The following is a 15,150-nucleotide window of genomic DNA, read 5'->3' on the forward strand; positions in this document are numbered from 1 at the left end:
GTATCCTTAGCCATCAGGGAAATATAAACCAAAACTACTTTTAGATTCCATTTTACACTGGTCAGAATGGCTAAAATCAGTAACACAAGTGACAGCACATTCTGGTGAGGATGTAGAACAAGGGGAACACTTCTCCATTGCTCATGGGAGTACAAACTTGTACAGCCACTAGGGAAATCAATATGGTGGTTTCTCAGAAATTGGAACCTATCTCAAGACCCAGCTATACCACTCTCTGACACTCCAACTTACCACAAGGACATTTGCTCAACTATGTTCATAAACGCTTTATTCATAGCAGCCAGAAACTGGAAACAACCCAGATGTCCCTCAGCTGAAAAAGGGATAAAGAAAATGTGGTATATTTACACAATGGAGTATTACTTAGCTGTTTAAAAAAAATGACATCATGAAATTTGTAGGCAAATAGATGGAACTGGAAAAAAATTATCCTGAGTAAGGTGATCCAGACCCAGAAAGACAACTATCATAGGTATTAACTTATAAGTGGGTATTAGCTGTTTCATAAATGATTTTAAAAAAAAGGCTTTGTATCTATAGACCCTGGGAGGTTAGGTAAAGAGGAAGGTTCTAGGAGGGGTATGGATCTTCCAGGAAAGGGAAAAAAGAATAGATTTTGTGAGTGGATTGGGGTAGGTGGAGACAGAACAAGAGGGATCAGGTTGGGGGTGGGAATGGGATGGAGGGAGAGACTATGAATAGAGACAGCTAGAATTGGGGGACAGCTTGGGTATATGGAAACCTAGTGCAGTGGAAACTTCCTGGAATCTATGAGAATTATCCTAGTGAGGACTCCTAGTAATTAGGGATATGAAGTCTGGTCATCTCTTGTAGCCAGGCAAGGCTCCCAGTGGCAGGGCTGCTTTTCATTTAGTTGAGTTGTTGGCCAAGGGGGTCCTGTGGAGATCCTCAAACAACCCGTGTTGATGCTAGGACAGAGGGTTGCACTCAGCAAGCTGACAGCAGGGTCCCATTGCTGAGGACGACATCCACACAGCTCGTTGAACATGGAGAGGTCCTGCTAGTGCCTTCATGGAGTCTTCTCCCCTAAGTTTTAGTCTTTTTGGTAGGGGAAGGTACCATGCAGGCTACCAAAAGAGAAACATGGACAGTGACCCAGCTACAAAACCTTTGATGTACAAAATGTTCCATCTGAAAGATTTGCTGAGTCAGTGCTGGTACAGAACTTGTGGGAATGGCCAACCAATGTCTTATTTAACTTGAGGCTCACACCAGGAATGGAAGCCCATGCCTGACACTGCTTGGATCACCCAGAACCTGATAACAGGTAACCCAGAGACCTAGGGTAGAACCAAACAAACAAACAAACAAACAAAATGAATGAAATGATATTTTGCTATATCATAGATAGGTGCCTTGTCCGGTCATCATCAGAGAGGCTTCCCATGGCAGATGTGGGCAGATGTAAAGACCTACAGCCAGACATTAGTCTAAATTGGAGTTCTCCGTTAGACCTCTCCCTTTGGAGCTCAGAAAGTTCCACAGAAAAGAGGGACAGAAAAATTGTAAGTGTCAAAGAGGATGGAGGATACCAGGAGAACACAGCCCACTAAATCAACTTAGAAGAACACCTATGGGCTCAGAGACTGACGCACCAAGCCTGGGGTCTGCAGGAGTATGCATCAGGTCCTCTCTCTATATATATATATGTTGTGGCTGTTAGCTTGTTGTGTTTGTGGGACTCCTAACTGTGAGGGTAGGGGTGTGTTTGACTCTTTTGCCTGCTCTTGGGACTCTTTTCCTCCTGTTGGGTTGTCCAGCTTCAGTGTGAGGGCTTTTGCCTTGTCTTATCATATCTTGTTTTGTCGTGTTTGCTTGTTGTCTCTTGGAGGCCTGCTCCTTTCTGAAGGGACATGGAGGAGGATCTGGGGGAAGTGGTAAAATAAATAAATAAGATAAAAATAAAATAAAAAACCGGGAGAAGTGGAGGGAGGGAAAATGTGGTCAGGATGTACTGTATGAAAAAAGAATCTATTTTATAAAGCAATATGGGGTTCAATCATTTACCAAAACCAAATAAAATGACCATCTCCTAGACAAGATACAGGCAAAACTGAAATCTGATCTCTCTACTTCTGACTCTTGTCTATGCAGCTTAACAAATCACATTTGTTCAGGCTTATTCATCTACAAACTTTGGCTGGTATCCAGCATCACCAGTATGAGATCATGGGTCCCAAGGAGCTCCTTATATCTGTGGTCTGTGGTCTTCCACAGCTAACATTCAGCTCCATGATGCAGTGCAACTGCCATTTCCACTCTGGTCATGTTACCATGGGGACCACATCATCGCTCTTTGTAGGAACTAGCTATAATGTTTTTGCTAATGGCCCATGGCCTTGATTCTTGGGACAACCGAAGTATTAGGCAGTGAAAGCACTTGCTTCTGAGATTCCTCCCCTTCACCCCAGGGTGAAGGAGAGCAAAGCAGGGAGAAGAGAGTGTGCCCATTGTGCTAGAGAAGACCTTTCTACCAGTCCTGTTGCTAAGTCAGTGACCTTAGATGCTTTCACATGTTGAAGGAGATGCCATAAAGCCATGGCAAAGGTGAAAAAAAATTAAAAATGTTGATCAAAGAATACCTAATTTCATTTGGATGAAAAGAATGTATTCAAGAGATCAGCACCCTGACTAAAGCCAGTAACAACAATATAAATTCTGAAAAACCACTTAAAGTGTAAAAGCAAAGGTTCTTATCTCTAAAAGGTAAGTATTTCCTTATAGTTTGAATATCAAATATCTTCTATGGCTTGTGTGTTTAAATGCTTGGTCCCCAACTTAAGAAGCTATTTTGGGAGACCGTTGGATCTTGAAGAAGTGACACTTAATTTCTCTCTCCCTTTCCTTGCCATAGAGATGTGACTAAAGATGGAGCCTAGCAGGGAGATGCAGGCACACTGCAGGTTTGAGGAAGGAGAGCAAGTCTTGGGGATTAGAGAATGGCCCCATTTCCAACCCAATCCATCCGTGTGTGTCTCTGTCTCTCTGTCTCTCTCTCTGCCTATCTGTCTCTTTTTCATATTTCTCTCTCTCTCTCTCTCTCTCTCTCTCTCTCTCTCTCTCTCTCTCTCCATTCACTCAGCCAAGGAGATACTTGACAGCTCATACTCCCATTGCATGACAGCTGTCATGCCTTCACAGTCATGAAACTGTGAATTGAAACAATGCTTCTTCTAGTAGGTTGCTTCTGTCACATGATAGGTTTCATGAGGAGAAAAGGAAGACGTATGTGAGATGATACACTTTAATTCATCCTGAGACCCCATGTTACCCCTGATGAACACTCACATTTTCATTTGAAAATTAAAAACAACTTTATATTTAAAAAAGAGAAAGAAAAGAACCAGGAGACCTGGGTTCTATGCACAACTCAATCACCAGTTCTCTGAAAAGATGCAGTACACACAATCTTCCCAGGGCCTGTTTCCTCATCAGCACATCAATGAACTTAATCCATCTTGCACTGTGTTTAAATCTGCCTCAGTTAGAATCATGATAAGGTTTTATGTTTCCCACTTGCAAATGTTTTCCCCCCTAATTGAACCATAGTGAGTAAGATAAAAGACAAGAAAACCAAGCAATAAAAGCAATGCAGGTATACAGGTGACAGGGTCAAAGGATTAGGGGACCAGAGATGCAAAGAGCAGATTCAGATACTCAGTGAAAGAACACCATGACCTATATAAGAAGAAGCAAGGAAATCTTGTCTGCACTGCATAGTTTATTAGGGTCCATCTAACCCAAGCCAGGAAACAATGAGCCCAGTGAAAAGGTTAAAAAGTTGAGAAGGCATGGATGGAGGCAAAAATCAAATCCCAATGACTATTCCTCTATACTCTTTATGTTTTGTGCCTGGACCACACATTCCAAAGCCACAGTGCACACTGTGGGAAATAAATACGTAATGGCATATAAGTGTTCTTTTCTCAGAGGGGTTTCCAGTATCTAAACAGATAATGAATAAAAAATAAGCTTGTGTGTGTGTGTGTGTGTGTGTGTGTGTGTGTGTGTGTTTGCACATGTGCACACGTCCAAAGCACAGGAGGTCTGTCTATAAGACACATAAATCTGAGGGCTCATTTTGCATTGTGCTTTGCTCTTGTTGTCCCATTCAGAGCCTCGGGGCCGTACCTCTGCAGCTGGTCTCTAAGCTCTTTGCTCTGACTCCAGGCAGAGCTTAGAAGAAAGCTTACTCGTCACTTTTACAGACATTTGCTGACTACCTACAGGAAGCCAAATATTATGGCAGGAATTTAATAGAAAGATGCTTTGATGAGCTAATTAAAAAGCCAGCTATCTTGATGTTAATTTTCTGATTCCATTCCAGTTCCTTGCTGCTAAACAACCCCAAGAAGCTTTCTGGAGAGTTCTAAAGACAGTGCTCCTGCCTTGGATCCTTGGCGAAATGAAGAAGAATGGATTTCTTATGCCAGCTCTACTGGTAACTTGTTTTGAGCCAAGGTTCACAAAACCATTTTGAGCTCTCAGTTTCCTTCTCTTTCTCATCCACAGAAAGCTGGGAGGAGCCAATGAGTTGATCACTGTGAAGTCACTTTGAAATATAGTCTGGCTGATAGCAAGCCAGAAGCCTGCAACTGCAAGATGGAGAATTCACTGGAATACAGGCTTCTGATTCAGACAGGCTTCCTCAGCCATCCATGCCTCCATCAGCTGTCACCGCATCTTCTCCTCAAGGCTTGTGAATTTAAAACCCGGCATAGGCTCGCCTGGAATCCATACACCCAAGCTCCAAACAGACAAGGACATTCTGAAATTGGAAGTACAGGAAGATGGCAGGTGGTGCTGCTGTCCATGAAAAATGAGTTTTAGAGAAACAGCCTCGCTCCTCCCAAAGATGCCTGGGGCTGTGGGTGATTTGTAATGCTTTCACTGAAAAGCCCTCATCCCCATGAACACATTTTGAAGATAGAAATCAATCTTACAACATAACAGGAGGAAAAATCTGTTAGAAAAAAATGAAGAGGGGGAAAAAAAAACCCACCTTATTCTAGAATCCTTTACAGTAAATAAATGCGTTCCAGAGATGGAAGGCCATATCTATATTTTCCCCTCATTCTTGCCATTTACTGAGCAGATGTAAGAGGGAAGATTGAAGAGGGGGACCCTGCTCTGCCAGCCATTCTATCTCAGTAATTTCGGCTGAATGTCATCAGAGAGAGAAAATATTTGTCATTTCACCTGAGAAACTTCTTCACCTTATCTTTGGCATTCACTACTATGTCAGTGTTCGTCTACAGTGGAAAATAACTAAGACTCCCCACGAAACTGCTCACAAGAACGTGCCATGATACAGTGAGCATCGCTATGCAAAATGGTGGCTACTATTCCCTCACGTGTGTTGTAAACTTCAAATGACTACAGCAGTGTGCAGTGGTTCAGTCAACCCCCCGGGCCCATCTGAGCTGTAGCTCAGACTCTGAGGCCAGAGAATGATACAATACAAGGCACTCCAGAAGACACATTACAGAATGCATGGCAGTAAAAATCTCACCTGTTTCAGGAGCAGGTAAATTATCAATCCAAGTATAATTCAGGGAAGGGTGTGGGGCAAAGATAAGAGGTTCAGGGAAGGAGACAAGAGGTGGTCCCAGGAGATGATTAGAACAAAAGTATGTCCCTGAAAACAGAAGTCCAAGGTGAACTTCCATCAGCATGAGGAGAAGTCTCCTTTTTTGCACTGGAAAAGTACTCACTCCTTTCCAGTTATATTATTCTAGCCTCTTTCAGAGACCCTACATGCACTCATAAGAATAGATGAGATTTTGGAAAAGAAGCGCTGACATCTAGAGATAATATTACTTTCCACCTGCCTCCAGAGCCCCACATGCCTCATCTTCCAGCCCTCTCCAGAGGAGTCTTGTGAGCAGGGAATGAGGATCTGGCTTAAAGGCAAATCATTTACCTGGCATGTGTAAGGCTTTGGTTTAATCCTCAGTATCACAAAACAGAAAACTAACCAATGAAGAATCATGTGGACAAACTAGTCTTTCCCAGTGTCCTTCGGATTCCTTATGTTAAGAACGCCTTTCCTAAAATGCACAGTCCAAGTACTGCTGGTTTGTGCTCACAGTGAGCCAACAGTTCAGTAAAAGCCAAGACAGTGCTAGTCTAGAATGCCACTGATGTATGGGCAGGGGTCACAAAGCACGCACTATCTTCCCAAAGGGCCCAACACACACACCCAAAAAGACCATGCCAAGGAGGAGCCTAGCTCTGTGCTCTGTACACCATGACAGAAAGATGATAAGACTTGGGATGCCTTTAAAATACAAAACAAAGAAGGTGACGGTGGTTGCACATGAAGGCGCGTGCTCAAGAAATGCCATGGTGAATGCTCTTGAAAAACAGTGGAGAGCCACGGAAGAATACCATGGAAATCACAGGCAAAGACATCTGAAGCTCATTAAGGTCCAAAACCTGGCATGAGCACAGTAGATCTAAGATATCCTGGCCCCTTTAAACCCTATATTCTCTAATAAGATTCAAAGACAGATTGAGGTATTGTAATCTGAGGACTGTAATCGGATGCATAGGAAAATAATTGAAGACTTGGCTATAGCATCCCATAACAGCCGTGTTTAATCAGAAACTGGAGAGCAAATTGTGTGTGTGTACACATGTACACACACATATATAAGAAAATGTGCAATGTTCTGTCATACTAGCCTTTCCTACATGCCGCTGCTCGTAGTATCAGTAAGAACTCCAAATGGCTATTAAATGTGCCACTTCCAAGCTTCCAAGTCAAGAGGTCATTTTAATAAGGTATTATGAAAAGTAAGTTGAAAGAATTTGAGCTCCATCTCTGCTACTAGTGAACTTTACATTTTAAAATTATTCCTCACACAGTCAGCAAATATTCTTTAGCTGCCCAAAAGCCAAGAATAAACGTGGAAGAGAACCGAGATGGCTGGATAAGAAAATATGCTCCCTAGTTGGACATCAGAAAGGACATCAGGAAAGGGTACAGTCTGCTGTCCACATTAGCAAGGACAGACCATGGGCTTAATCAGGAGTACACTAATGCAGAGCCTAAGTAGAGAGATTCAGTCCAAAGGCCTAATGTAGACGGTTGAAAATAAAAAGTCAGGGCCAGACCCCAGTTTGAATGTCTGCAAGGTATTAGTAGCAAAAGACAGCATCTCCTGACTCTGGTCTAAAGGCCTTATAATGTCAGGTTTGAGTGCAACAGGTCAACGCCAAAATTCCTAGCAGAAGGGACACAAGCTTTGGACCTTGCTTCAAACTCCATTTCCATCTGCACTCGCTCTTTGAGTCTGTTCTTTTTCTTGATTGTCAAGGTCAAGGCACCATTTGAAGGCCTAGGATCAGTGATAGATCAATGAAGTAAACATCTATGCAAAACCCTCAGGATAATGCATCATTCATATTAGCTCCCATCCTCACTCTTATAGCAATTGTTAATATATGAAGGGAAGAAAGATAAAGCTGATGATATATAACGGAAAGATCCTGAACTGAAAATTGCGATGTGGCCATCACACAATGAGCTCTGGGGCTTGAGAAATCACCTCACATCCTATCACAGGAAAAAGAAACAAAATTACCTCTGAGATGTCTTTTGGCAAGAAGAGAATTCAGATTCGAAGATGGGGATGGGTGAAGGTACTAGAAGAAAACTGTCAGAGTATAGAGAGACATCAGCCTCGAGTAACAGCAGAATGGCTTAACTAGGTTAGAATTGTTAACCAGCTTAGTACGAGAAAATCCAGAGATCAAGCAGAAAGACCTTGGATTGTACATAAAAGAGTTGGGGGATATAGAGAGGAAGGGCAGGAGTAAAGAGACAGCACTCTTCTGAGCTACATTTACATATTTTAGATGAGTCTCTTATATATCCAAGACAGACTTTATAACATAGACCACTGACCCTTATTGGACAAGCCAAGGGACTCCATCATGGAGTACCACAACCCCGATGCATGGTAAACAGGTAAGAAGGGCACACGTGCAAAATGAGGCGCCAGTTTGGGGATGTGTTAGGCTCCTTCAATGCAAAATACACAACGAGTCTCTTCATATTTAGACAGGTGTCCTCACCTCTGTCCCAAGTACTTTAAAGCCCTCCTTCCAGCCAGACAACTGACCTAACCCCTATTCGAATTAGAAACATACTGTTTAGTATTAAAGGGAGCTGCTTGAGAAATTTATGGGGAATGAAAGGACCTAGCTAGGTTGAAGATGCCACAGATTAAAGTCCTTGAGACTCAAGAATAGATGCTCTACAACAAAAACTACATGTCATGAGATGAGAGGGAAATGACATTTCCCTATTTGCACCTCTCCAGACATAAAAACACAAAACGCCTACCCACTAGCCATTAGAAATATTGCACTGAAACTATTTCAGAATAGTACCTGAAAAGCAATAAAATGATTTTTAATACTTCACACACAAAAAACAATTCTTCACATGCATCTTTAATGATGTTCTATCTCTCTGAAATGCCTCCAGACTCAACAGTCTCTCAGGAGCCCCAGTAGAGATAGTTCCAAGGTTATTTCCATCCAGCCCTAGTCCTAGCCCAGTCAATGATGCCAGATGCTCTTCTGTACTTCCAAGGGATTCGTATGCACTCTGCTGAACCCATGGTTCTGCTTGGCCAGTTCCTCCTCATCCTGAGATGGCAAGGTTGAGTCCCAAGGTTGGCTTAAGTGCCCTTTCTTACCTGTGCCTTCACATACCTGAGCAATAGCTGGCTCCACTGTCATTGTTGGCTTGTCTGTGTTCTCCACTCACCTGTCAGCTCCCTGAGCATAGAGACTGGTTCTCAAAGTGGCATACTTCTCAATTATTTATTGAAAAAAATGAATAAATCAATCAAACCACAGCAATGGCTGGGATAAAGAACTACTTGGGTCTACTCACATACAAACTAATAAACCGGGTAAAAGAGAAGCCTGAAAATGGGTACATTCCCAAGAGTTCACAATGAACCAGCTAGGTGATTGTGGAGCCAGAGATCAGAGCTGCTGAGTGGACAATATCAGAGGATAAAGGAAAGGTTGCCAAAGTCATATTCAATTTGACTTATAGGGAAAAAAGAGGAAGGGGACCCACCTTTGACAGAGCATATGCAAGCATCCTTTTTATAATGGAGGAAGGGAAGGGGAGGGCCTACAGGTTGTCATTGTCACTTTCTTGTGGATAGAAAGCCAAGGCACAGGGAGGCTCATAACACATCAAGCACATAGCAAACCTGGTGTTAAACTTGGTCCTGCTGATTTCGGAGTCCATACCCTTCCCCCCCCCCTTTTTACTCTGTTCATTGGAACTTTGCAAATTCCAGAGTTTTCAAGTTGTTCCTTTCCACATTCTGGGAAACAAGATGCTGTCTGAAAGCTCAACACCCCAAAGTCAAGATTTTTGAGGTGGAGTGGTAGCCCCGAATCTGTAAGCAGATGCACAGGGGCCCATACAAAGGGCCAACAATGAGTCTTTGAAAATAGTTCAAAGAAAACAGTTACGACTAAAAGAAAGGGGTGTGCAGGGAGAAGAGCAGAGGAGAGTCAAGAAAGGTTCCTCCATAATGACTGATGAAACAGTGTTGTTTGAAAACATCACAAAGCACACCAGCTTGTTCCCCAAAAACACATCCCCAAAGCAGAGCCATCAGCTGTCATTATCAGCAAGGACCCACCCAGTTTTCAGCTCAGGATCTCCTCCCTCCAAAGACAAAGGTATTAAGTGTGGAGAGAATGGCTTAGAGGAAATTAAAATGCATCCAACTCCCAGTCAAATGAAAATGCTACAGGCCCAAGGCCAAAGAATATTCTTGGCCTGGATGGCATTCACCACCCTAAATTTAGCGAAATGGTGAGTTTTTTAAGGAGCATCTTATTCAACCTTTTGCAAGCCAGATATCTCCCCCCTAATGTACAGCTTGCTCCCCACTGAAGCTGAACACACTGTCCTTGGCTTCGTCATAGGAGAAGCAATGCCAACAAAAGAGCTGCTTTATCACCTAGCCCTGCCTGTCCGAGCAGCACTTGGATGGGGTTCTTTAAGGCCACTGCCAAAAGGCCTCTTTCCCAGAAAGCCGGTGCACTACATACACACACTCATGCAACCCTCACATGCACACACATTATATACACACTTATACACACACATTTACACGCACACACACACTCCCTGAAACTGCAATGTCTTTTCTTAAAATTGTTTCTTTTATTTTTTTGAGATTATAATATAATTACATCATTTGCCCCTTCCCTTTCCTCCCTCCAAACTCTCCCATACATCCCTCCCTGTTCTCTTTCAAATTCATGACCATTTTTCATTAATTATTGTTATAAACATATATATACATTATATATATATATTCCTATGTTTGTAGTACAGCCTGCTCAGTACGTATAACGTCACTTGTCTGTTTGTTCTTGATCTTTATTACCCAAGAACCAGACTTTTGCATTAATCTCTCTAGTTCTCAAAACTGCCATTTTAGAGTGAGAAAATTTTAAGGAGAATTTTCATACCCATTAACATAATCCAGGTCTATGCACATCACCTCATTCTAACATTTACTGGCTTCATTTCACCCTGTGACAACCATGTCTGAGATGCAGCATGGGGGCTCGACGGTAGGAGGCCTTGGAACCCTGGGTAGAAAGTCTCACACTCACTCAGGCAGGCAGGTTCCCATGCAGAGTAGAGGTGGCGAGATCTACCTTTGCTCAGTAAAGGAAGTTAACGTGATTCTTGGGTGAGTATTGATTTGGAGAAATTTTAGAAACCGAGGAGGGAAATGCACAACTCTTGAGCCATACAGAAGCCAAAGGCTAGAGGCAGATTTGGAGAATTAGTGACTAAAAATAATGTCAAGGAGGTGGGAGAGGTGGTTCAAGGGTGTACTAATCTCTGATAACCCAGGTAAAAAGCTGGACATTGAGACATCTTTCTAACCTTAGAACTAGGGACAGCGACTGGCAAATCTCCAGATCTCTTGAGCTCACACGCCAGCCAGTGTAGCCAATAGTGAGCTCCAGGTTCATTGAGAGGCCCTGTCTCAACAACATAAGGTAGAAAATAATAGAGAGAAGGCACCCATAGTTAACATTTGGCCTCCACAAGCACAAACAGGTACACACATATATACCACACACATATACATGCACAAACACAAAAGCGGCGTTAAAAGTCAAGTGAAACTGCTATCAGGCTAATGAGAGCCACAGTTGGACACACACAATGGTTGATAGAGGATGTGGGGAAAGAAGGAAAAGATGGAGGATTACTCAATTGAGGGTAATGGCTTAGACAGCCAGTCATGCTTCATCTATCTTGAAGTCACTTCTAAACTCCTCCATACCATATTCTCGAACTTACAGCCCTGCCTTATGTTTGAGAACAACTTTCCCTGTTGTATAAAATACAAGAAAAGAGTAAAAGGAATAAAGACTATATTTAAAATTCCGGCCATTGTTATGCATGCACAGCATACCTTGTATACACCCTGGTGAACAGTATGGCTCACAAAAATGAGCCTCCCTTTTCAGGAAACTTGTTAGAGGAATATCACCGGTTAGAACCCCTCCACACACCCTAAAAATACTTGCTTCTGTTTGTCAATTTCTATTTCCAAAGTTTTCTAAGCAAGATAGTCAATTTGTGAGCCTTTTTCAAATTGGGCTGCCCTTCCTAAGAGGATCTTAACCTTCCTGATAAGATTCTGATCCAGAATCCCTCTGCTCATCTTGGCCAAACACTGCCCACCTCTGATGCATTAGCCTTGATACTCCTGGTGTCTGTCTAAACACATGCAAGCCCTGACTTGGGTTTTCTTGACTCTGCTTCTATAACCTCCCCTCCTATGGCTCATCTCTCTAAGCCAGTGCTGTTCAACCTGTGGTTCACAACCTCAGTTATTTACATCACAATTCATAATAGTAGCAAAAATTATAGTTATGAAGTAGCAACAAAAGTAATCTTTATGATTGGGGGTCACTACAACATGAGGAATAAAGGGTTGCAGCATTAGGAAGGTTGAGATCCACCATTATAAGCCTTCTCTTGCCGTCCTGGTCCCTAGTTTCAGCAGAGTCTACTCAGTCCAGCTAGCCTGGACTTCTCTGTTGACTTGACCCTTTTACTTCAATTTCTCCTAGCCCGTGGCGCTGTTTTCCCCAGACAGCTGAGCTTGCTCTGCTGGGTGGTACTTGCTCACACCACCACTGATACACACTCCTGGGTTGCTCATTTCTGTCTCTTTCTTCTGGCTTTCCTACCTGATTTTAGTTCAGGCATGTCTCAATAGGTGGTCGGTGTCAAGCCTCTCCCCACAAACAACTCCAGATTCCTCATGTGGTCAGAGCTACCAGTCCATTGTGGCCCTTGAAAGCCACTGCTCTCCTTTGCCTTTCTTCCAGGCTTTTCTTTCTGTTCATCATATATCTAATCTGTCTCTACTAGGCACTTGCACCTCTATGCTCTGAAGCCAAAATTCTGCCTTGATACTACTGTACCCTGTCTTTCCTAGCCTGTACTTTTTCTTTATTAATTACACTTTATTCACTTTGTATCCCCCCATAAGCCCCTTCCTCCTCCCCTCCCAATCCCACCCTCCCTTCCCCTTCTTCACACCAGCCCCAAGTCCACTGATAGGGGAGGTCCTCCTCTCCTTCCTTCTGATCTTAGACTATCAGATCTCAACAGGAGTGGTTGCATTGTCATCTTCTGTGGCCTGGTAAGGCTGCTTCCCCCTCAGGGGGAGGTGATCAAAGAGCAGGCCAATCAGTTCATGTCAGAGGCAGTCCCTCTTCCCATGACTATGGAACCCACTTGGACACTAAACTGCCATGGCTACATCTGTACAGGGGTTCTAGGTTATCTCCATACATGTTACTTGGTTGGAGTATGAGTCTCTGAGAAGACCCCTGTGTTCAAATTTCTGGTTCTGTTGCTCTCCTTGTGGAGTTCCTGTCCTCTCCAGATCTTACTATTTCCCACTTCTTACATAAAATTCCATGCACTCTGCCCAACAGTTGGCCATAAGTCTCAGCATCTGCTTTGATGGTCTTCAGGGCAGAGACTTTCAGAGGCCCTCTGTGGCCCTCTAGGTTGTTTCCTGTTTTCTTCTTCTTCTGATGGCTTGTACTTTTTAATGTTATACTCAGTGGCAAGTTTAGCATACGGGAAAATCCAAAACAAAGAGATCCTTAGCAGACCATAATGATTTTAAATCAATAAAGTTCAGAGTCAGGCCATGACAAAGAGAACTACCAATTAAAAGAGTATGAGCAATGGTTCCAAGATGGCAGCAACCAGCATGATAGTATCTGAGGGTCACAGGATCTGAAACTCCAAAACTGGTGAATGGAGAGGCAGCTGAAGCCAGAACATCAACATTGAGGCTTCCCATGTGAGAGGGGACAACCCATGGGCTGAGACCATTTGGATCCAGGTCGCCGTGGAAGTCTCTGGGGACTGAGAGTAGTGAATATTCAACCCCCCTGCACCTCCCCTTGATGGACCTCCCTCCTTGGAGGAGGTGGCCCACAATGCCTGCTGCTCCAGGCACGGACCTCCCTACTTGGTAACTGAGACAGCAGAGGCAGGCCTCCCAGGTCTGCAGTGGTGGGCAGCTGTACGGCCTCCAGGGTCTCCCAGGGAGGCGGCTATAACAGCCTCCCAGTTCCCCAGTGGTGAGCAGCTGTACAGCCTCCCACATCTGCAGGCAGCTACACAGGCTTCCCAGGGCCTCCCAGCGGGTGACTGAACCAGCCTCCCAGGTCTGCGGTGGTGGCAGCTGGGTGGCAGCTGGAGCTAACAGGAGCCTCCATGCTCCATGACTGAGACAACAGAAGTGGCTACCCCAAGTAAGGCTCTCCCTGCCCAGTGGACAAACAGTGGACACTACTGAGCTGATGGATCTCCTACACTCTCATTTGCCCCTGCAGGCCCAAGTCTGAGAGTAGAGAACAGGGAGAACCCCTGTGCTTTCTGATTAGGCCTGCTAGGGAGTGAGTACACCTTTACATGATGTGTGCAGAACCCAAGATCCAGGATTCCTCTATGCCAGCAGCCAGATATTGGATCCCTCCCACCCACACACCCACCCAAGAGATTCTTGGGACACTGTTCTCAACATTGAAACCCCTGTTCAGTGGGTCTACAAGTGCAGTCCAGGCAAACAATTCCTGAAGCCCAGACAGATCTGAATATCAGGAGGACAATACTACAGGCCTGTAGGCCACTGAGGCATTCAGGGAACCTGCACATTCACATTAAGCCCTCAAACAGCGCCAGCACCCACACCCCCTCCTGCACTTAAGCCCCACATTCCAGGCCTCTACACTGTCTAGCACCCTGTCTTTGAAGGCACACTTCCACGAATAGGCCTGCACTTGCTCACCCATACTTGTGCACCTGTGCCTGTGACCTTACTCCCTTAGCAATGGCTGAAACACCAACACACACTTTCCAACCAGCAGACCTCTCTCATCTTCCCTGAAGACTACTCAGACACCAGAGAAAGGCAGACCCAGTCTGAAATACAGACTCCAGGAACAAACAGAGAAGGTTAAGGATAAGCAGATGGCTAGAGGTCAGCATAAGAACACATCCAAAAAATAAATAAATCAGGATATCATGGTTTCACCAACAACCCCCCAAATCAATGGACATTTTAATTCATAGGAAACACAGAAAAATGATTTTAAGGCTATGCTTATCCAGTTATTAGAGGCACATAAAGAAGAAATGAACAAATCTCTCAGAGAAATAGCCACACAAATGGAGGCAAATAAAGAGGAAACAAACAAAGCTCTCTAAGAAATACAGGCAAATACAGACAAAGAAATAGAGGCACAAGTAGAGACAAAATTAGTGGCATATAGAGAGGAAATGAACAAAAAAAAATAGGAGCCATTATGGAAAGAAAGGATTACACATTCAAACAGATGACAGAAATTGTGAAAGACATGAAAACAAAATTAGAATCAATAAAGAAAACATAAACAGAGAAAACCCTGGGGCTGGAGAACTTAGAGAAAAGATCAGGAACCACAAAGTTAAGCATCACCAACACAATACAAGAGATGGAAGAGAGAATCTTAGGTGCC

This window comes from Meriones unguiculatus, chromosome 1 (assembly GCF_030254825.1).
Source record: "Meriones unguiculatus strain TT.TT164.6M chromosome 1, Bangor_MerUng_6.1, whole genome shotgun sequence".
In the NCBI taxonomy this organism is placed as follows: domain Eukaryota; kingdom Metazoa; phylum Chordata; class Mammalia; order Rodentia; family Muridae; genus Meriones; species Meriones unguiculatus.